Below are 21,978 nucleotides of genomic sequence, written 5' to 3'. Positions count from 1 at the left end.
TCATTTGACCAATTATTTTTAACCCAAACGTCCACTAGAATGGAGGCACGGTTGTGGGGTTGGTTAGAGTTCTGAGGACCGGGATTCAAATACCGACCCTGCCTGCGTGGAGTTTGCATCTTCTCCCCGTGCCTGCATGGGTGTTGTCTGGGCACTCCGGTTTCCACCCACATCCCATAAACATGCATCAACTGGCCACTCCAAATTGCCCTTAGGTGTGATTTGTGAGTGTGAATTGTTTGTTTCGAGTTGCCCTGCGATTGGCTGGAAACCAGTTCAGGGTGTACACCGCCTCCTGCTCGAAGATAGCTGCGATAGTACACAGTACTTTCGTGAGAAATTAATGCAATGATTCCCAACTAGTGTGCCGTTGCACATTAGTATGCCATGAGCAATCTTCTCGTGTGCCATGGGAAAATTATCAAATTTGACTTAACCGCTCAAAAAAATATTCATTTACAAGAAATAATGTGGCACAAAACCACTGAAACACTTTTACTGTGCCACAGTAGAATTTTTACACTACCACTGTGGTTTCTTTGTATTCTAATCAACAGTAATTCAGTCGAACAGAATGTTTTTTAAAAAGAAAACACAAAGGGGAGAGAGTGAAAAAGTAATAATATAATGTAAAAAAAGATGACAAAGAAATACTAAGAGCTGTAAACAAGATGAGGAAAATAAAGCATCATATAACTAGTACTATGACACAGTGGGTGTTGTATATGTTTTGTTATATATAGTGTTATACTAGTTAGTAGTGCTACACCCTTTGAGGGAAGGACACTATGGGATATTGGAGGTGACTGGACAGGACAGGGACCGGAGAGAAAGCATGCAGGACAGGGGTCGTGGGCCCAGTTGTACAGATGAAGTCTTGTAGTAGTGGGTGTGTAAATTATAATCATCCGTAGGACCAATCTGCATGTTAGGGGATACCCAAAATATTCCCCAACGAGTAAGTCTCTGGAGTGTCTCTGCAGACACATGCATGGGAAAACAATTTTTGGACACACTGTTCCATCCTGAGGGTCTACTTTATCCGATATCCATTAAAGTGGGGTCCATTTTATCAAGGTTTCACTATATCTAGTTTAGCGAGTATAGCTTATATAGATTTTTATGGCATCTCAGTATAGATCTATAGTGGACTGACAAAGTTGGTGTACATTTTTTGCTTGTTTGATCCCCTCAGAGAACACCAGCAACTCTGTCATTGAGTGAGATTCTAATGCACTTTTTCTTTTATGTAATGCAAGTGACAACTCTACACAAACCATGCCCACATTGCTTCCTTCACTAGGATTACAGGCCATTAAAACGTGTTTCTACCAGGTTGTACAGTTTATGGTACACACGAATATCCCATTCTGTGCGACAATCTGTTCTGGTACACTTTACAGTAGTATGCTATCTGAAGTGTGTAGCTAGACACAATGAGCTGCAGATTGGTTTCCAGAAAGTTGCCACTCAAGGAATGGGATTGGAGAATATTTTCTTGTGATAGTGACTGTCATGTTAAATTTATTGCTTTATGTATGTAACTTCTACAGTACAGATCAAAGTTCCAATCAACAAACTAAACTGAAATGTACTACTCTGGCGTCACTGTGAATGTGACAGATTTGCCCTTGTTTTTTTATGAGCAAATGCACCATCCCAATTATTTTGTCGTCAGTGAAAAGATAACTGAGCACAATTTTATTGCTTCAAGTTATTTGTTTTAGTTAATTACTCCTGAAATCCAACAACACATTCAAGTCCAGACTTTATTTGACCTTCATATGGCAGTTGACTCCCCTCACTGTAGAGCTCATTAGTGAAGCATCTAATCTCATTAGACGATGCTGCGCTAAAATGGCACCGCTACAAAGTTGTCTCTCTCTCTTCCTCTCTTTCAGGTCTGAGCCAGACGCATGAACAGGTGTCGGAGCGGCCGTTCAAGTCTGCACCCGCAGAGTCACCCGCTAACCCTTCTCCCTTAATTACCGCGGATGCCAGTATGCTCACTATCTTCTGCCTTTCATAACGGTTGGTGTTTGGGAAGAGGCTTTTATGTTTATTTTAGCTGATATCTCCTGATTATTTAGTCTTTGTCAGAGGAGCAATTTTGCATCTTTATCTGTTGATCCAACTGCTCAGTGGCACATTTGCAGCTTGAGAGTGACGTTGGAAAGTTTGGGCAATAATCAGATGTTGATTTTGTGTTTGTTGAAACTGTGTACAAGAAACTCATTGTGCACAGAAAAGAGAATGATGGCACTGAGGCACAGCTGTGGGGATTAAAACAACAGGTTTGGTTGATTCTGTTCAGGCCTTGGGCATATAGGGCTAGTCATTTCCATGTTGACAATGGTGGTAATCAAGAATTCTCCTGCTTTAACATGCTAATAATTCATTTGCACGATATCTGACTTCCGCTTTGTTCCTGAGCCTAATCTCAAAATTACATTGAGCCGCTTTCCTGATAAATCTCATTGACACATTTCACTCCCAACCTCTACTAACCTTGCTTTCAATCCTATTTTTTTTTTTACACCCGTCTACATATTTTAGTTTTTATTATTCCGTGAAGCTCGTATAGCATATCATGTGGCGTCATATTTATTGTTGCAGCTTATTTAAATAATCACCAGCGTGTCAAGGAACATTATAGCCGCCTGTCAAGGTAATAACACATTGTCAGCGCTGTTGGCAAGCAAATATTAAACCATAGATCAACGTTTAACAATGCATAATAGACTGGATCTGCATGCTCCTGTTTCCATTTCAGTTGGCCCTTGGCTATATTAGAATAATTTAATGCTCCAAATAATGTGAAAAAGCTCTTATTATTGCTGTTTTTTATGATTAATAGTCAAGGGAATCATAGTTTCATGTAATATGGAATATGAGGCTGTTTGCATGTGACAATTTTTATTTTAATGCCCCACGGTAAAGAAAACCTGGAAAAAAGACATGTATACCTTTATAAATCAGCCATTTTCTGATTCAGTTATGGTTTTTCTTAGTGTCAGAGTACAGAGTCTCAAGTAGCTCAAATACATTTTTTTTTTTTTTTGCATTAAACATACATTCAACACCAGCCACTTCATTATGAACTTGTACTTACACTATATGCTACTTTTACACAGATAATGATTAAGTGTGTCAGTTAGATGCTAGTTTAATGATGTGTGATTTATGCACTTATTGTTTTCAAAATTAGAAGAGAGAGAAAAGACAACCGCAAATAAAATGTAAAATATTTTTTAAAAAATCACATGGGCACCCACACGCACTTACACACAAAACTACTCCATTTGGGAGCGTGAGAAGCTAATACGAGTCTGGAAATTAACCTGGCTCGACTCGACAGATTTAAATGCCTATAATAGGTCCATTTAAAGGTTTTTTTTGGGGGGGTAAAGTTAGTCAGAAATGCAACAGAATTTTGTCGTCGAACTTTGAAAAATGTGTAGAACCTCAGGACCAATGTTTTACCAAATTTGGATGAATTCCAAAGCCGTTATATGTTCAAGGTACCACCACTGTGTTTTACACTACTCGTAGTTTGCTTTGGCTCTGAGTGAAGTTTTCAGGATGAACCTAAAATGTAAAACAACCCTTAGATTTAATATATAATATAACAAGTGGAGGCTGGCTTGTGGCTATCGGGAAAACCTTAACTTGATGCTTGTTCACAAAAAACTAGACTCAAATACGAGACACGTTGCGCAGAGCCAAATGTAGCCCTTTGTTCATAAAAGGTTGTCCAATCATATAATACGACCAAAAAAGGAAATATCATGACAACTCTAAAAGTTATTGAATTTTGGGGCAAATTTTGTACCATAACTGGTGGTTCAAAGTTCAGCACACCACTTTGTCTTTTGCTGAGGTGGCTAATGTAAATCCATTAATTGTTTTGTTTTTACAACCCCCTCACCCACCGCTTTTTTTGTTTCCCACTTGGGCTTTTTATCTGCTTAAATGCTCCATTTCGTTTGCTTGCTAATCGCTGCATTTGTGTGCCGCATGAGATTAGTGAAAGGAAGTGGTGAAAAAACACAACAAAATCAGCTGGGGTTTCATTTAATTTTTTTGTAGCTTCCTCTAAGGGGCTTACTGTCTGTGGTTCATCAACATTCATTGCTTGCTGTTGCACTGAAGTAGCAAATTTGCAAGGCACCTTTGTGCTCTTTGACATTCCTCCATCTGATTGTGTGTGATGGGTGCTAAACCTGCAGTGTTAGCTTGAGGGATCTCTGGTTGGATACTCGCTGAGGTAGCAGCTATCAGAGCTCACGGGAGCTCCAGGGGAGACTGATTAGGCCTCCGTGGACAGGAAGGGTCAAGGAAAGTCCGTCTCCTCGCCAAAGGAAGAAGAAAAGGGCGGCTACGCAAATGAGTGGCTACGGTACAGCGAGCAGGGAATTAGACACGTAGGCCGAGGTCTCCATTTTCCTGCAATCAGCATGGTACCTGGCCTCGTCTTAATTGGTCAGGATACCTCCACCTAATACATCGCCCGTCCTCCTCCTCCTTTGTGTCTGGAGCCCTTTGAGCTCAGCAGTGAATTGACAAAAGCCGGCCATGAAGGGGGATGAAAAAGAAAGCGGGGTGGGTGTTTGAGGCCCTAATCCAATTAGATAACTGTTTAAAAACCCGAGCCGAGTTTCACATCCCTTTAAATGTAGACGTCACCTCTGACCTCTGTGAATACCATCTTGTTAAGAGTCGCAGCAGGTCTGTCTGACCAGAAAGAGAAGTGTGTGTGCGTGTGTGTGTGTGTGTGTGTGTGTGTGTGTAGGTCTGTCTATGTCAAGCAGTTAGCGTTGTGAATAGTACTTCTCACACACAGGTATAATACTCTCTATCTCACACACATACACGCACACAACTGAAATGATTTCTCCCACACCGAACTGGACAAACATGCAGTACTGAAACTCCCTCTCTACTCTGAAATGTATTAGTATAGTATAGTATTAGTGTAGCATGAACGCATTTCAGCATAAAATGTCACAACGCTTCAGGATATTAACAAGAACATTTGAGTATGTGTCAGCGGCTTTCAGTATAATGCTATGTGTGTAAGGTTTTCAGTAGTTTGTGTGTAAGAAGTTAAAAACATTCAGTAATGTGTGTGTGATAATCCAGAATTATGACCTAAAGGTTCCTCGTGTGCATGCACGTGTGTTGTTTTCATACATACATAGTTAAAATGAAAGGTTTAGACGCCCTCTTCTGCATCTCATGCACGTCTCCTCAAATGTCTCTGGATGCCGGCGGAACGGAGCTCTTGTTTGTTTTTTAAGTTTAAACTTAATTAACTCTTGAATGTGCTTATGTAAACAACAAAATGTGGGAGCACAACAAAACAACAACATAAGAACTCTACTCTAGCAAATGAAGGCACTACAGGGACTCTAACTGATTTATTCATATTTACAGTCCTCCCCGCCTTAGGTAATGTCTTTGCCAGTAAATGCATGAATATGAATAACTGTTTTTTTTCTTTTTCCAAACATATTGTGATGGCCATGTTTACCACTCAATTCTCTTTTTTTATTGAATTTATTTTTAATCTTATTTTATTTATCAGTACTGTTTGTAACGTGTACTGAGCTAGAAATCCTCATGTATCATAATGCACCCACTGTGGAGCCTCTGTCAAATGCTAAAAGTGCTACAATTTGGACATATGTATTTTTTTTTTTTTTTTGCGATAATAACCATCATCAGACATGTCAACAAATCATGTTTGACCTACCGGTATTTGCAGAGAGGGTCGACAGGACTGGTGTCGTAATTTTTTTTTTTTTTTTTTTTTTTTGTTATGCTACCACATGGAAATGAAACTTTGCAACCTACCAAGGGTTGTGGCTGTTCAATAAAACACGAGCATTGCAAGTTTATATATTTTTTTGCCAACAATGTCAAATATATGTGTAAAAACATGATTACACTTTAATTTACAGTAGCAGTAAAATACCATGAGCTGAGTGGCATTCATTGTATGTCAAATGGGCATTTTCAAAGGAGAGGTAGATTTCCTCTGTTATAGATTTTACAATTAAGATTTCATAATTGCTAAAACTTGATCAGTGAGCAAAATTTTTTCACATTACATTTTTGCATTTATCAAATATTGTTTTTACATTAAAACAACTTGAAAGTCAACAACCTTCAAATTCCAAATAAAAGTTGAAACTTTATGAAAAAATTGTGGCCACTCTGACCGCTCGTTAAATGTTTACTAAAGAGGGGAACCACTGGCCAGCTCCCATCATGCGTCATAATGTCCCTGCATAGTGATCAAACAATGAAATTTAATCAGTAGCCTCCAGTCCACTCTCCATAAAAATGTGTTCTCTAATATAAAGTTCATTTCTATGAATATTAAAGCAGCATATCATCTGTTGAATATTTCATTTGATCTCCACCTTTAATAATGCACAATGAGGAATAGTACGTTCCCCCACTTTTCTTATATACGATGACTTTGTCCACTATTGCATAGTACATCATACAGCGCCTTACACGTTATGCTATCTGTAATAAAGCTATAGTGAATATGACACTTTCTGCAGAGGATATCATTGCACTGCTTTGGGCACATTGGGCTGTTGGGCTAGTCAAAGAGAATGATGGTTTAAGTAAATGTCGAGAGCGAAGCATTGCTTGACATCTGCTCCATCTGGATGCTTATTGAATTAAACTTTCAAATGAGCTGGAAAGTCGGAAGAGGAAGCTGGTGCAAGTAGAGGAGCAGCTCCTCTAGAGATGTGCTACTTTTGCACTCAAGAGTGCAGGATTAACGAGGTACTATTCCAAATTTCTAGGACCAGGTTGACTGATATTTCAAGTGTGCTTTGTCATTGCTGTAAAATCTGAGGACACATTTTATTCCCGTGTTTTAAATGTTTAGTAACTTCCCATTATTCCTGACTCGAATCATGTAAAGCACAACTTACCTGGTGTATGAAATGCACGATATAAATGCGTATGTTTGCTCTGCTTTGCTTTCCTTATATTTGACTGTCCTGAGTCCTCAATTTTTGAGGTAAATTTCAATGTACTGACAAAATATTTCTTAAATAAAGGAAAACAAAAGTTTGAATCAAAAGTGAGCATTATTGTATTTCTTTCTAAAGGCAAATATTTGAAACTACTCTTGACCATCAAATGCATGACAAGTGTAACAACATAACTCAAAAGTCAAAAGAAAATTTGGATTTTAAAAGATCATCTGGCAAGAAATCAGCTAATCTTGTGAGAGTTTGGCTCAGTGAGCATCTAGAGGACTTTCTCCGTGGAATCTGTGAGAACTGTGTGCGCTGGTTTGTTCATTCTGACTTCAGTCCTGTCCAATCGAAATGGGTTATTTCATTTCATTTGAATACCCAAGAGACAATAGTTTCCCACTGCAACTTAGTGGAAGAGGACTCTGATTCGTATGTGACTGGAGCTTTGTCACTGCTAATCAAATGCATTATGAGCTGTTGATATCAGTGGGCAACTTAAATATTAAACACCTCATGAAGCTATCCCCACCCACGTTGTACATGTGCCTCCCCATAATAGCTGTGTGCCGGCAAGCAGGGTAATTAAAAATATATCATGATTATGATGGTAATAAATGAATGCCTTTTTTCAATACTTCAAAGGTTTCGATGCCCCCTGTTCACATATTTATGAATTAAATATGTCTGATAAATTATAGATGTCTATGTTTCTTGCATATGTGTCTGCATACACCTCAGTCAAACTCACCAAAATGGCATTAGACCACCAAAAGTTAGACGTGGTTTGAGCTATGAACATTTAGACTGGCCTTTAGTCATCAAACTGTGACACGCGCTGGGCGGTGCCAAAGGGCATGCCTTATTGCTATACGCTCATCTTGGCACAGAAACTTTGCCAAATTGGCAAATATGGTAGCCAGTCTTATGCTTGAACAGCAATCAAGATATGCCAAGATTTACGAACCATAGCAAATCTACAAAAATAGAGCCCGATGTGTTTTGGGGTTTGGTTTTCTCCGTTGCCACCATAGAAAGGGTCCCATTTGACAGCAAAGAAGACAAAAGTAACAAATCAAACCATAGAACTAGCAATGGAGGTATGAAATAGGAAAGGGTCTGGCTATTTTGTACAATAGGACCATTACAGATCATTAAAATGCAATGACATTACCAAGCAGATGGTACCAGCCCCACCTGATTTCCATTTCCACTGTACACTTGTCCTTCATGCGCCTCCGTTTGGTAGTGCATGTCATTTCGACTGATTAGCTTCAGAACAGTGCAGTTTTTGCACGTACAAGGAGGTACTTTGATTTTGGGGAAACAAACAAACAAATAATCCTAAACTTAGGCAAGCAGACACATGCTGTCCATTGGGAAACCACAGTATTAAAGTTAGAGAAACAAAGATGTTGAAATAGTTACGTAAGTAGCTACATGAGCTCCCTGCAAGGATTCGGCTGCTTATGGAGTTTAATTGTTTGACATTATAAGGATGCAAATGAAGTGTGTAGACATGGCAACCCTGTTAGAAAAAAGCCTCAAGGCTGTCTCCCCTTTGTTTCCTTCCACATCAGCCCTCTTCTAATTATATTATCGCCGTCATTTTAGTTACTTGCCGCGCTCTCGTTTTGTGCACCCCTTCCAAGTGCCTTTGTAAGCCACTGTCATCAAGGTGATAATTGCATTTCAGTCCCCAGTAAGAGACTTTCTTAATTATTTCAGCATTAGGCGATAGTTATACAGGCAATAATTGCTTGACTTGACAATTATATACTTTGTTGGATTGCCTTTTATCAGCGGGACACTGAGAATTTTTGTTGGGTATTTTCGTTCCTTTTTAATACAAAAGAAAGATACGTGATTTGATACTGGCTTGACTAGAGCCTCTATTCAAATGCAAACATTGCATGTTGTGTTGAAACGCTTTTAAGCTGCATGGAAATGACAAAGCTGTCAAACCATGAAACGTCCTTGCAGTTGCTGTAGTTGGAGAGCTAAAATCATAGCTTCTTGCTTGTAACAAGGGCTTCCATGTTTTGATCTCACTGAATAGCAAAGGTAAAAAAATCTCAACTTTCATGATGAGGCCATATTGATGAGGGGATCATTTCACCGATACTGTGCATCTCGCTCATCACATTTTTTTTAACATTCTGAATCGTTTAGTTTAAAAAGATGTCCAATAATGTGATGCTGACACTACAGCTTTGAATGTCAGTTTTCTTATTTTGCTTTTATTTTGGATGGAGACCCTTCTGTTTTTTGTCTTTTCACCCCATCTTTTTGAGGGTGTTCCTTCTTTTGTAACTAGTATCATTAAAGGCCAAAGAGAGAAGGGGGGGAAAGACATGACCTGTGGTCAACTGTACTCATCATGCATTTTTTTTGTGATCAAAAAGGAATATTTTTCTTCCAAATTTTTTGTGACTTTCACACTTGACTTTACGAGTGATGAATTGAAAAGAAAAAATATATAAAGGTGGAGTAGCCCTGACAACGCTATTTTTACATGAAGCCAAACATTCTCTCTTTACTGTCTCTGAAAGTTCCGATCCAATTGAATTCACGCCTCGAAATTTTAATGAATTCAGTTGGTTGTTCCATTTTTACTGTTTTAAGGCATTCCCATAGCAACTGTGGATCCTCCCTATCACCCTAAATATCCTCTACACATAAGATATGTTGCTAATAAGCAATATTCATATTCCTTGCTATTTTATAATTTGTTTCAGGCCTAATTACTATGAGGCGGCACCCACCTGGCTGCCCCTCACAGTGCCATATTCCGCCGTCTCTCAAGTCTTGGAGCGGGCATCAAAGCCACCTGGTTTTGATGAAGTCTTGGCACTCATCCGTGTTGGCTGCATTTGAAGCGGGATTAGTGTGTTGCATCTTTGAAAAGAGTGTGCTCTTCATCTCTGCATAGCATGATAACTGGAATTTTAGCAAACCACTAATGGGATATTGAAAGTTATTCAAATGTGTGACATTATATTTATCAAATGGTATGGTGGAGGCACTGATAAACCTGGGAGTGTTTCAAAATTACCAAATTGGAATGTAACATTTGTGTACCTTGTTAATGTGCGTACAGAGTTTCCGATATTTGTATATTAAAGGTTTCCTCCTACAAAACCTTTGTCGGCTCCTTATGGACTTGTGATATCTCATCAATGTCAGCTAAATGTATCTAAGTGGGCTTTTTTTGTGGGTGTGCTCAGAGGTCCTCATAAGTTTTTATAGCTTACTAAAAGGATCTATCTACACAGTGCAGCGTCGCTTATGCAAACAAGGCCAGTCACAGTCCAGTCTTTGGACAGAAGAGTTTGCGCTTGCCAGAAGCTAAATTAGGATCAGTTATCACCAGTCAACTCACCAGATGTCGACTTCAATAAACACACATTTCAGGACACCTAATGGAATGGGCAGAACGGACTAGCAAAGGGTATGGAGCCAATATTTAAATGAAAGTAAATTCACTTCAGCTGTCCACAGATGTGCGTTAGCATTCACTGCTAACGGCCAATTCATTATAATTCTGTTCTTAATTATTGTCCTGTAACTGCCAAGCTGGGCCAGTCTCTGGCTCTAATATTGATCCATGTGAACAGCACACCGCTGATGCAGCCAAAACAACTCTGTTTACTTTAATTACAGGAAATAAAAAAAACACAATTTCAAATGCTTCTCGGCAAGCACCGCTGAGCAATAACTGCCTCGCTACCCGTGTACGTGCGAAGGACTTCCACTCGTCACGTCATATAAAAGCGAGTAATGTAACCACAGCATTTCAACTGAAGGAGGAGAGAGCAGATCTGAAATTTATAATTTAATGCTTAATAATCAGGACAGAAAAAACTGTGAAGACCCTGAAACACTCCACCTTTGCAACAAAGTCATAATGTGATTGCTAATCAAGTGTTTTTAACTTTCCTCTGTAATATTAATCATGTTTAGCTTTCGAATACTTAACCACCCACATGAGCTTGTGAACAAATGGACTTATTCAGCTGTCTATTTGACAATCAATTACATGTCACAAAATACAGAGCTAGTGCACGTGACGTCACCATTTTCACGGCGCCATCTTGCCGATCAAACAGAGCTGCTCGACACTGTGGGAGACATTGAAGCGGAGGAGAATATTTACAATACCCGAGACCTGTTGTACTGTTGGTTGTCACAACAGACGAGACAGATATTCGAAGAGATCATTCTATGGAATAACATCTGAAAAGACCAGAAAAGATCGATGGATTTTGGCAATTAAACATGATGGATGGTGCCCAACCAAAACACACACATGCCTGTGTAGCAATTGCGTTATTTCAGGTAGGAATTATTCTTATCAATCTCCAATTACCAAGAAATATTTATAATCCCAAGTTAGCTCATTTGAGAACAATGCATATTAAAAAAAAAACTGTCGCAGAGGGTTAAGGAAGTTAAATGTGGCCACAATCGCTTCCGTGTACGTTCTGTGGAGATGACTCCATCCTTTTTTTCATCCATTCATAGTTAATGAGAGTTTGTGTAAAACAAGGGGTCATTTATTTAAATATTGGTATTTGTATTGAATACTAGCTGAAAAGATCGATGGATTCCGACAAAGGTTAACGTGTTGGCGAACCCACTCCTGCGTTCATGAGCCGAAAACCCGTCGTCTTTTTTTTTTCTCAATCATAGTTACTGAATTCAAGTTTGTGTGAAACCATTGGTCATTTATTTAAATATTGGTATTTGTATTGAATACGAGCTGAAAAGATTGGATTCCGGCAAAGGTTAACGTGTCATCGAACAGACTTCCGCATTCATGAGCCATCAACCCATCACTATGTGGTATTTATTCCTGATTGAGAACAGATCCAGCAACTAAGTATTTGTATGTGTCCAGACTTTTCTACGCTTTCAAACTCTTCCGTGTAAATCTTGACGACTTACTCACCACATACGTGTGTATATCCAGTTGTCCAATACAAGCGGAAGCGAGTTAACAGTCCACTTTCTTATCGGCGAAAACATCGACTTCGGCATTAAATACGGGTCCTCTATGCTGAGTTTATCCAATTTTTCCATGTCCCTTCGTTTATTTTCACCTTCTAAATGTCTAACGGCATCGGACAAGACTCTGGGTGTCGTGCTATGAGACATATTTTCGTGTCGTCTCCAACCGACTTAGCATTGAACAATGCTCTGCTGGACCGGCAATATGGCAACGTAAACAAAAGTCACGTGACTATATGACGTAGGTGCACGAGCTCTATTATAAGAGCACAGGGGGAACAATTTCCCAACTGTAACTTGGAATGGTCCTAAAAAGAACTCAAGTCAGATGATGACGTTTAATCAAAACAATAGCCCCAAAGTACGACAACCCCACCACCCTCTTGGCAACAAATGTAAAGCAGTCATTGTCCATCCAGCAGGACATACATCAAGACAACAATGTTGACACCAAAGATCAAATTACACCTCCCAGAATGAGCCGCATTGATAAGCTCGATGTCACTAGGAATCTAATCAAAATCTAAATTGTGCCCTAGTAAAACGGCTTCCTTGATTAGTTCTCCAATAAAATCCATTTCCTGCCCCTGTGACTATTTTAGGCCCTTTATTTCCCCTGTGGAATCAGGCATGTGCCTCCTTCCCAGGACTTCCATCTCAGAAGCCCGCTGTAATGTTTGTCTGCAGTACTTTACGAGAGCTTGATGCTTCTGTCCGCCTCCGACCATTGCAGTCATTACACCAGCCCTACTATTAGCTTTTCCAATATTCACTGCTGCTTCTACCTTTGGTGTCCACTCAGAGCACAACTAAACAGGCAGTCCTTTCACAAGATTGAGGCACCTTTCCCCCCGCCCCTTCTCTCCCATACTTTCCTGAATTGTAGCGCTGTCTTGCAGAGAGTGAAATGGCACGCCTAATAGCCATCCATCTGCTTTCCCTGTCACAGGACAGGCACCATGAATCACTCACCTTCAGAAAGAAATTCTGCTTCCTAAAAAGAACGCTTCACTTTAAAAAAATGTAAACATGAGTCTTGTTTGTATTCGTGCATCAGAAGGTAGATTTTACATGTCTATTTTTTTCTTCAGTGTCCCTTCTATTTTCATCCTGTGCCCGAATATGGTGATCAAGGATGAAACGTTAAGTACATACTGTACACATCATGCATTCCCCTTTAGAAATGTTTGCAGAGATGTAGATTTTAATAGAAGTATACTCATTGTGTTTGTCAGGGGGGAAAAAAAGGGGTAAAATTGAAAACTTTTTTTGTGTAGGGGCAATTTACTGTAATTCCCGGCCTACATAGTGCACCTTGTTATCAGGCTCACTCAGTACATTTGTAAAGGAAATACCATTTGGTACATACATACGCCGCAGCTGTATAAAAGCCGCAAATGCCCACATTGAAACACACATTGAAACATGAGATATTTAAAAAGGAAAAACGGTACACAGAGTTTAACGCTAGGGCCGGCACGCTAATACTAACGCTAGCGCCGCTGCGCTAACAGGGCCAGTTAAAACAAAAAACATACTGGTAAAAATCATTGAGACATGGCAGTAACACGCTAGCGCAGCTCTAACAAGGCCGGACCGGTAAAAGTCACTTCCTCTGCACATATATTCCACCGGTCTCACTCTTACCTTTCCCGCTAGATTGCCCCCTTGTGGCTGTTAGAAGAAATGAACAAATTAGCTGCATCACCGCATAAACTGCATGGTTGAAAACTTGTGAAAAAGGTTGCGGCTTATAAGACGGAAATTACAGTAGTTAATTTGCACTTTTTTGATGTTTGTAATATCTAGTATTTAACAACATCAATATTTACTAATACACACTTGCACACTCATTTTCAGTATATGTCATATTTAGATATTTCGAACAAAAAAAGGATAATTTAATGTAGGAATTCATAAATATGATTATCGCTAATTTGAGAACATTTGTAATTTCAATCACAAGTATTTTCTCCATGCCTTTTTTTTATAATTAAATCGTTCCTAATACCAGAAGGCTGTTGTTCATTTTCAGTAACAGAACATACTTAAAATTATTTTTTAATAGTTATTCCTTTTTAGGCTTTTCAACGGTGAGTGAAGATTCACTTCATCACGCTACCACACTAATTCTATGACTGTGTGATCTTACAATCACCATTTGGAAGTCAAAGGTGGACTCACCATTTGTGTCAGGTGACAGACTGAAAACTTGACATGTTTAGGTGGAGATGTAATTGTGTCACGCATATAAAGTTTACTAAAATAGAAAGTGACCATCCCAGGATGTTTTAATTGCCTCATTTACTGTCTTGAAATTAGTGACCCCTTTACAGGCCAGCGAAGGGATTCTGGTCATCTCGGACAATAAACACATTGGTGCTGAACAATTTTAAAAAAAAAAAAAGTCAAAGTTCACTTGGCTCACCCATTCACTTTCATTGCAGAATGAACTCCATTAAAAGTTTCCAAGGCCCATAAGTCCAATGTTATTTTGGTTGGAAGTTTGAACCAACAAAGAAAACAAAAACCAAAGACCTTGTCGGTTGTTGTGGTTCAAATTTGGAACTTTAAATGCAGGTGTGCCCAAGGTTGTTTTCCCTGGGGGGCATCTATGTGAGATTAGTCATTAAAGCCTGGCCCTAGACCATTCACCCACTTCTGGTCTTCTGACATCCATGTTGATATCTACTACTTCCGACTCAATCTGTAGCGGTGTCAGTTTGGTAAAACACAATGCAGTGAAACCTCAAAAGTCATACTTCCAAAGTCACACAGCTTTTAGATGGTAGATAGTTTATGAAGTCAGCATTTTTCACAAGATCACAGTGGCGAAGGACAAGCATTTGCTTTTTTCTTTTGACTTTTTTCCCCAAAATAAAAGATAACGTCACAAGAACAATTTAGTTAGTGAATGTTTTTGAAGTTTCACATCCAAATGATACTTTGAACTTTGACAAAACAATTCTAAATTCACACAGAACTGGTAAGGTGTTTCGGCATAATCACTCAATAATTGCATTGCTTTCATTGCAGCTCACAAAGTCACTTTATTCTCAAATGTCTTCACATCACCCTTGTTCTTAAAAATGGGAACTGGCACACTTTTTCTCCAATCCTCAGGCATCTTTTCTCCTACTCGAGTTCTGTTGAACAGCATAGTCAAAAACTCAACAGCAAGCTTTCTTAGATGCTTCTATACTTCCACAGTTATGTCATCAGGACCAACTGCCTTTCCATTTTTCATCTTGTAGTGCATTTCTAGCGTCTCCGTTACTAATCATTGCTACTTCCTGGTCTACCACGCTAGCCTCTCCTACTCTCCCTTCTCTCTAATTTTCATGGAATGTTATGTGTCCTGGAATGTTCTGTATTCATCCTCATGTATTTTACCCAGAGATTTTATGTGAGAACACCTGCCATTATCATTACTCAAATTGCCCATTTTGTCCTCTGAATGAAGGGCAAATTTAGCCTATTGAGTTGCTACCATAGTGTTGATTCAATTCAGCAGTCAGACTTAGAGGTCTGGAGTAATTGCGTTCACAAATCGTCGCGCGCACACGCATATTGTGCCACTACCCCCCGATGGAGGTAGCAATCTAATGCAATTTCCCCCCGCTGCTGCCATGGTGTGTACTCTTCCTCCTTTTCTCTAGCAGCAGCCAGAGTTCTATGCTCTTCTCATCAGTCACTTACACCACCATCATCCCTTCCCCATGCAGGTTTTGCCCTGCTATTTTTACAAAGATAAAGTAGCAATGGGCCTTTTTGTGCTATCGACAGCCACAGCCTCTGCAGCGGCAGCCTGCCCAGTAGATAAACAATTATTTTCCTTTATCATGAACTTGCCTTCATTGGCGGCCAGTTACTCTCATTCTAATAAATGTCCTCCGTCACCTTTTGCTCCACTCGTCTCCTTTCAATCATTTAACTAATTCCGCAAAGAAATATAGCTCGTGGATATGAGGGTGATCTGATTTAGAATTATGGAATGACATGTTTTTTGTTTTGATGAATAAATGCGTGCATAATGCTAACAGATAAAGGTGATGAGCCAGGCATCGGGATGGAAAGGAGTCCATTTATGACCCCCACCTCTTTGGCTTGCTCTCTCTTTGCTGTCCAAGGCAGTGTGACATGTGGGCTAATACTCTGCCCCACCATGACCCCCCCTCAGCCCACAGCCTCCTCCTTCCTTCTGTAGATATTTTTATTCGTTGGCACCTCTGTGTAGATAGGCCATTGGGTTCCTGTCTGCCGGGGCAGCTGGCCGCCATGAAGGATAAGTAGATTCAATCAGGCGTTACAAATCAACTTTTCCACCAGCATCCTGGGAAGAACTGATAATACAGGTTTCTAATATCTGGCCTGTCTGGCAGAAGAGGAGAAAAGGGAAGAGCGCATTGGAGGAAAGAGAGGAATGAACACATTGATTTGATGCGGCTAATAGTTAGTTGATAAGCACCCTGGTGTCGTGAAAAAAAATGAATGGAGAAGCAGCGCAGTGAAATAGATTTGGTCCGTCTTTTTTTTTATTGTATTTTTTTGGGTCTCTTTCCCATTATAGTTTGGGCATGTATCACAGGCATCAGGTCACCAAGGTGTTTCAAAGGATGGCCCTCCACTCCCATCCTCCATGCACTGCCTATTTGAACAGGAACATTTGAATTCACCAAACATTTTGTCCACTGCTTGATGCTTGTATGAATATAATCCGACCTGACCGATGATGAGTTTCATGAATCTATCTGTGAAAAAAACTCAAACTGTTTGGGAAGCCAGCAGACACTTTGTTTCCACATTTAGGAGATGCTTTGTTGCACTCTGTGTTACAGTAATTCCAAATATTTTTAGCTGAAACTGGACTTGAAACCATAACAAGAAAAGCACTTAGCGTCGTTTGTTTTTCTTTTAGAAATCGCTGTTTCCATTTTAGGGTCTTCACTGGACCTTGTACTTTTTGAAATACTTATTTTGCATCTAAACCTTGGTCAATTGATCTTTTTGTAATTATTTTTTATGCTCTACCACAATTGCATCACTTTGAATTTGTGGGAATGCTTCCAGAAAGCTTCTGTTCACACCCCTGTTGGATAGCTTTCTTTCGACAATCCTCTGAAAAAATAAATAAATAAATAAATAATCGTAGGGTCTGACCAACGGACTTGCCACATCGGGTCAGATAAAGCCTGTTGAGTCCCCCTTGTCTGATCGAAATGCGACAGTGCGAACTCTGCCACTCTGACCTTTCACACTGGCAACGACTGAACTGATGGCAAAGCTAACGAGACACTGACACGACGTGACAGCCAGTGGTGGCAAGCAATTACTCTCCCAAAGAAAACTACAAATGGATATAGACGGGATGAAACTCTTGCAATGTAATCTTTTAAAGATAAACCAAAACAAGCTTCTAGGTGATGATTATTTTCCCCCTTGTCGTAATTTTTATTGAAATGTATTCTTGTCCTTTAAAAAAATCTTAATACATCGAGACAGGATGACAGTTCTGTAATATTTTTGATTGTAGGGTCAATAACTGTAGCAATTCACATTTGGATGAATGAAACTCTGCAAATTGAGGATCCCATGTAGCACATTTCTACCTTAAAAGTACTCTTAAAACTTTAATACTAAACTCATTCACCTAGTGACTCAATACTGAAAAGAATATATAGTCACAATAGGAAAGTGAAAACCCAGCTTTGGGAATAGCTGATGGTTCAGTTTGTTGCTCCAGGACGTTTCAAAATGGGGGATTTGGGGGACCCGCAACATTTAGTTTAAAATAGGAACGCTGTACCACCTGGTCAATGCTGGATATTTCCAAAGCACATTTCCTAGCAGAAAAGTACATACAACCACCTGTCAACAGGGGGAACGGAGTGGAAGGGTTGGGGAGGCGACGGATCTAATTGCCGACAGATTAGGCTCAATACTGTTCGTTTTCTTGATGTGAAGCAAAATCCTTGAAACATGGGGGGATGGCACAATGTCCCTAACGTGGTGGAGTGGAAGGTGCCCCATATCCTGGTGTGTGACCTGATTACACATGCCCAAGTGGTTGGGGATAAACCACTGGAATAAATAAACAACCATTCACACTCACATTCACGCTATTAAAGGTTATCATCCATCCATCCATCCATCCATCCATCCATTTTCTGTACTGCTCATCCTTAATGTGTTCTTGCTAAATTTATTTACATATCGACAAACAACCCTTCACACTTAACCATGAACCTAAAAAACATGTTTTTGGAACCTGGGAGGAACCCAGATTATCTGAAAACCCTCACAAGCACACGGAGAACATGCAAACTCTACAAAGGAAGACTGGAGTAGAGATTCAAACCCAGAACCTTAGAACTGTGCAGCAGATATGGTAATTGCGGTATTACCATATCTGCTCATTCTTACAAAAGAAAATATTACTGCAATTATCTCAAAAGAAATAAGTCCATTTTCAAATTGAATTTTGGAAAACGTTCCCCTGGCCAAACCACAAAATCAGTAAGATTGACTAAAATGCTTGCTGACACAAGTCCCCCCACTCCCCCACCCCAAAAAGGATGTCTTTCTTCCAATAAATGGTCAAAGAGCGCCTGGTTGTGTTTCAATCAAGTTCTTAAACCAACACAGCCACATTCTTGAGGCTTAGAGATTGATGCATCTAAATCTCAATGAAACTGCCTTGACAGATCCCTGCACAGGTGACTTTCATCAGTATGAACTCAGTCACCCGGGGAGGACTTGGGTTGCTCTTTTAGGACTTGGGATCTCGGAATAGCTCTGCCTGTCTGCCTTGTCTGCTCCCTGTTTCTCCTGCTGTGACCTATTTATTGATGCTGTTGTCAGCTGACCTTTTTCTGGCTTTGGCCATGACTAATTTGGACTTGTTGCTGCACTATTAACAATATCTAGGAGGTATTGAGAACATGGGTAATTTTCATTACGACTTACAAGAGCATAAAATACTCGCATGGCATTGTCTTCCCTTGAGCATTACCATTAACTATAACATAGCCTAAACACTGTTTTGCCTTTTTGATCATTTTACTGTTGCTAATGAGAAGCTATGTTCATCCAGAGCAGTGTCTCTGATTCATTGCAACATATCAGGTGAGGTGACTTTGAAGGTAGTGTCAGCAAATCAATTAAGTCCTCGGTCGATAAATTAGCTGGCAGAAGATAATAAGTCCTATACAGTGCCACTTCCTATACTCCTGAATTTGACTTTGACAGATTGATGGCAAATGCCGTAAACGCTTATTTGGTTTGTTCATTTATTAGCTGTTTCTCACTCAATATATTCAAGGTCATTAAAATCCCAGTGCTTTGTAATTGATTTATGCTCAACTAAAATTATGTTGCAATACATTAAGGATGACAGTGAATAATTACAAATTGCTCTTCCCTCTGGAATTGCATGAGTGATGTTGCAGTAGAGCTAAAATGCCAAAGAATAAAATAAATGGACACAGGATATCAAACCAAACTCACAAATATGTCCCCTAGAGGCTGTCAGCATTGGAGCAATCTGTTTGGACGCATGCAAAAGAAAAAGTTTGTCCCAACTCAAAATAATACTCTATTTCTTAAATTCGGGGCAGGTGTATTTAAATTCATTATCTTAAGAAGGTGTCTATTTGAGAGGAGACCTTTATTTGTGTGTTACTCCACATTTGCTTGAAGAGCATGTGTGAAGCAGACAATCGAAAGTAATCCGGCAAATTTTAGAAAATATCTAGCTTTCCACTGTTGTAAGCAAAACATAAATTATGCTTGAGTCAAGGTATATGCAGTCATATGTGTTTTGGGGATGGAGAAGCTGCTGGTTAAATATATATTATCTCAGTAAAATCAGAGTGACACAATACCAGATTGTTAAATAACAATAAAATCCTGCACGTGTGTAGCTTGTCTTTGAATGTGTACAAACACTGAACATTCCTGTTGTTCTTTTATACAAAACTAAGTTAAATTAGCAAGAGTTAACTTTTTGACTAACACTGTTGTTTGTTCCAGTATTTAAACGTTTTACATGAAAAAACTTCCAAGATACACCAAATGAATCATTTTAATGGAATCAAAGCTGAAATATTAAATGTGAAGGATTATCAGATCTGTTAATTTGAAAATTTTTATATTATATATTTTCTCATTGTACATAAGGACTGATCTGATTTTGTTTGTGACGTGTCATTATTTTATTTGTCTATTAAATACTACAATATTTGTTGGCGAATAACAAGTAATCAAAAAGTACACTTTGAAATATGTAGTGTTACAATCATGGAGTGAAGATAATTTGTTTCTTGTTTTTATGAGCTCATGTAGATATCTACTTAGCTAATCTAGTACCTGTCATGTGTGCGATGTAAATGCTAACCAAGTCAATGTGTTGGGTCCCAAACACAATTGCACTGCCATGTGGGAAGAAAAGACAAGAAATCAAAAAGTACAGTTTGAAAAATGAAGTGTTACGATCAAGAGAGTGAAGATAATTTGGTTCTTGTTTTTATGAGCTCATGTAGATATCTACCTAGCTAATCTAGTACCTGTCATGTCTGCGATGTAAATGCTAACCAAGTCAATGTGTTGGGTCCCAAACACAATTGCACTGCCATGTGGGAATTTGGCTACTGTCTAGGTTATTACACCTCTTATTTACTGAAAGGAAAAAAAGGCCATTTTGGGTGTGTGGGAAAAAAAACAAATTAATTGTTGCAGACTTCAAGACATCTCACTCTCAGCATGTTACCCTGAATATCAATTGTGTTGTGGTGGTGTGGATGCACAGCACCAAGTTCCTGGGAATGCACATCACTGGGGACCTCTCCTGCACCAGCAACACCTCATCACTAGCCAAGAAAGCTCACCAGCGTTTCCAATTTCTGCGCAAACTGAGAAGATCCAGAGCCCCGACCCCCACCATCTGCTGGTCCGCAAAGGACCACAGAGAGCATCTTGACCAACTGGATCAGTGTATGTTGAGGAGCCTGCACCGCATCCTGTTGCGAGACTCTCTGTGGCATAGATAGGGCAGCTGAGAAAATCATTGGAACCTCTCTTCTCTCCTTGCAGGACACTTACAGTACCAGCCTCACTTGAAAAACCCTCTACATTTCAAGGGATGCTACTCATCCGTCATTGTCTCGTCAGTCTGCTGCGATCAGGCAGGAGACTGCGGATTCTGCTGGCAGGGACTATCCAACTCAAAGACAGTTTTATCCATTAGGGTGTCAGGAATCCGAACTCTCTGCCCGCTTTGCCTCTTCTGTCCTCTGCCCAACTGAATTCTAAACTCTGATATCCCAGAAACAAGTATATAAACAATCACACACACACTCACCCAAGACTCAGGGTCGGGGCAGCTGCTTTAACACCATTGTGGTTTTGTCATCTAATTTATAAATGTCTCATTTGCCTTGGTTTTCTGACCTTGACTGTTGCACATGTTGGCTGACCTTTGATATTTGTATACTCATACTTTTTCTACTTTAGATACTATAGTTTATTTAACTTTTATATTACTATTTGTAGTGTCTTCTGTAGCACTGTGGGCCCTTGAGTACCATAGTATAATTCCTCTGTATGTTACGCAATTAGAAGAATTGACAATAAAATTACTTTGTAACCTTGTTTGTTTGAGTTAATAGAGGCACAAAATTAATAAGAGGTCACTAGTAGGAGGCCACTAGTCGAGTATCTACGGCACTTTCCAGAGTCACTGTCCCGCGTCTATTTGGGGAGTGGCATTTATATTAAGTTTGGGGGAGGTGGACATATAGCAAATCGTTCAGGCATGTGTTTGCTATGTGCATATTAGTTGATATAATTTCGTTGTTTTTCTGCAAAAGCATCAGTGTGAATAATTGTCCATCAGCATTGACAAAGCACCACAACTAAAGATGCAAATCCATTTGACACCAGGCCCTCTCATATTCAGTGCTCC

The 21,978-nt window shown here is 39.5% G+C and overlaps 1 long non-coding RNA gene across 2 annotated transcripts in view; it reads left to right on the top strand.

Annotated features, from left to right (window-relative positions):
- Window positions 1-21,505, top strand: part of LOC133513501 (uncharacterized) — a 77,193-nt gene extending 55,688 nt beyond the window's left edge. The window contains exons 5-7 of one of the 2 annotated variants that reach the window (XR_009798508.1): window positions 1,902-2,031; window positions 20,824-21,008; window positions 21,108-21,505. This is a non-coding gene — a long non-coding RNA (uncharacterized LOC133513501). Of the gene's footprint in view, window positions 1-1,901; window positions 2,032-9,745; window positions 10,090-20,823; window positions 21,009-21,107 lie in introns of those variants that run through there. The other variant, XR_009798510.1, reaches the window with a different exon arrangement.
- Window positions 21,506-21,978: the final 473 nt, after the last annotated feature.

This window comes from Syngnathoides biaculeatus, chromosome 15, assembly GCF_019802595.1.
Source record: "Syngnathoides biaculeatus isolate LvHL_M chromosome 15, ASM1980259v1, whole genome shotgun sequence".
Lineage (NCBI taxonomy): Eukaryota > Metazoa > Chordata > Actinopteri > Syngnathiformes > Syngnathidae > Syngnathoides > Syngnathoides biaculeatus.
This window is presented reverse-complemented; position numbering and strand designations above follow the sequence as displayed.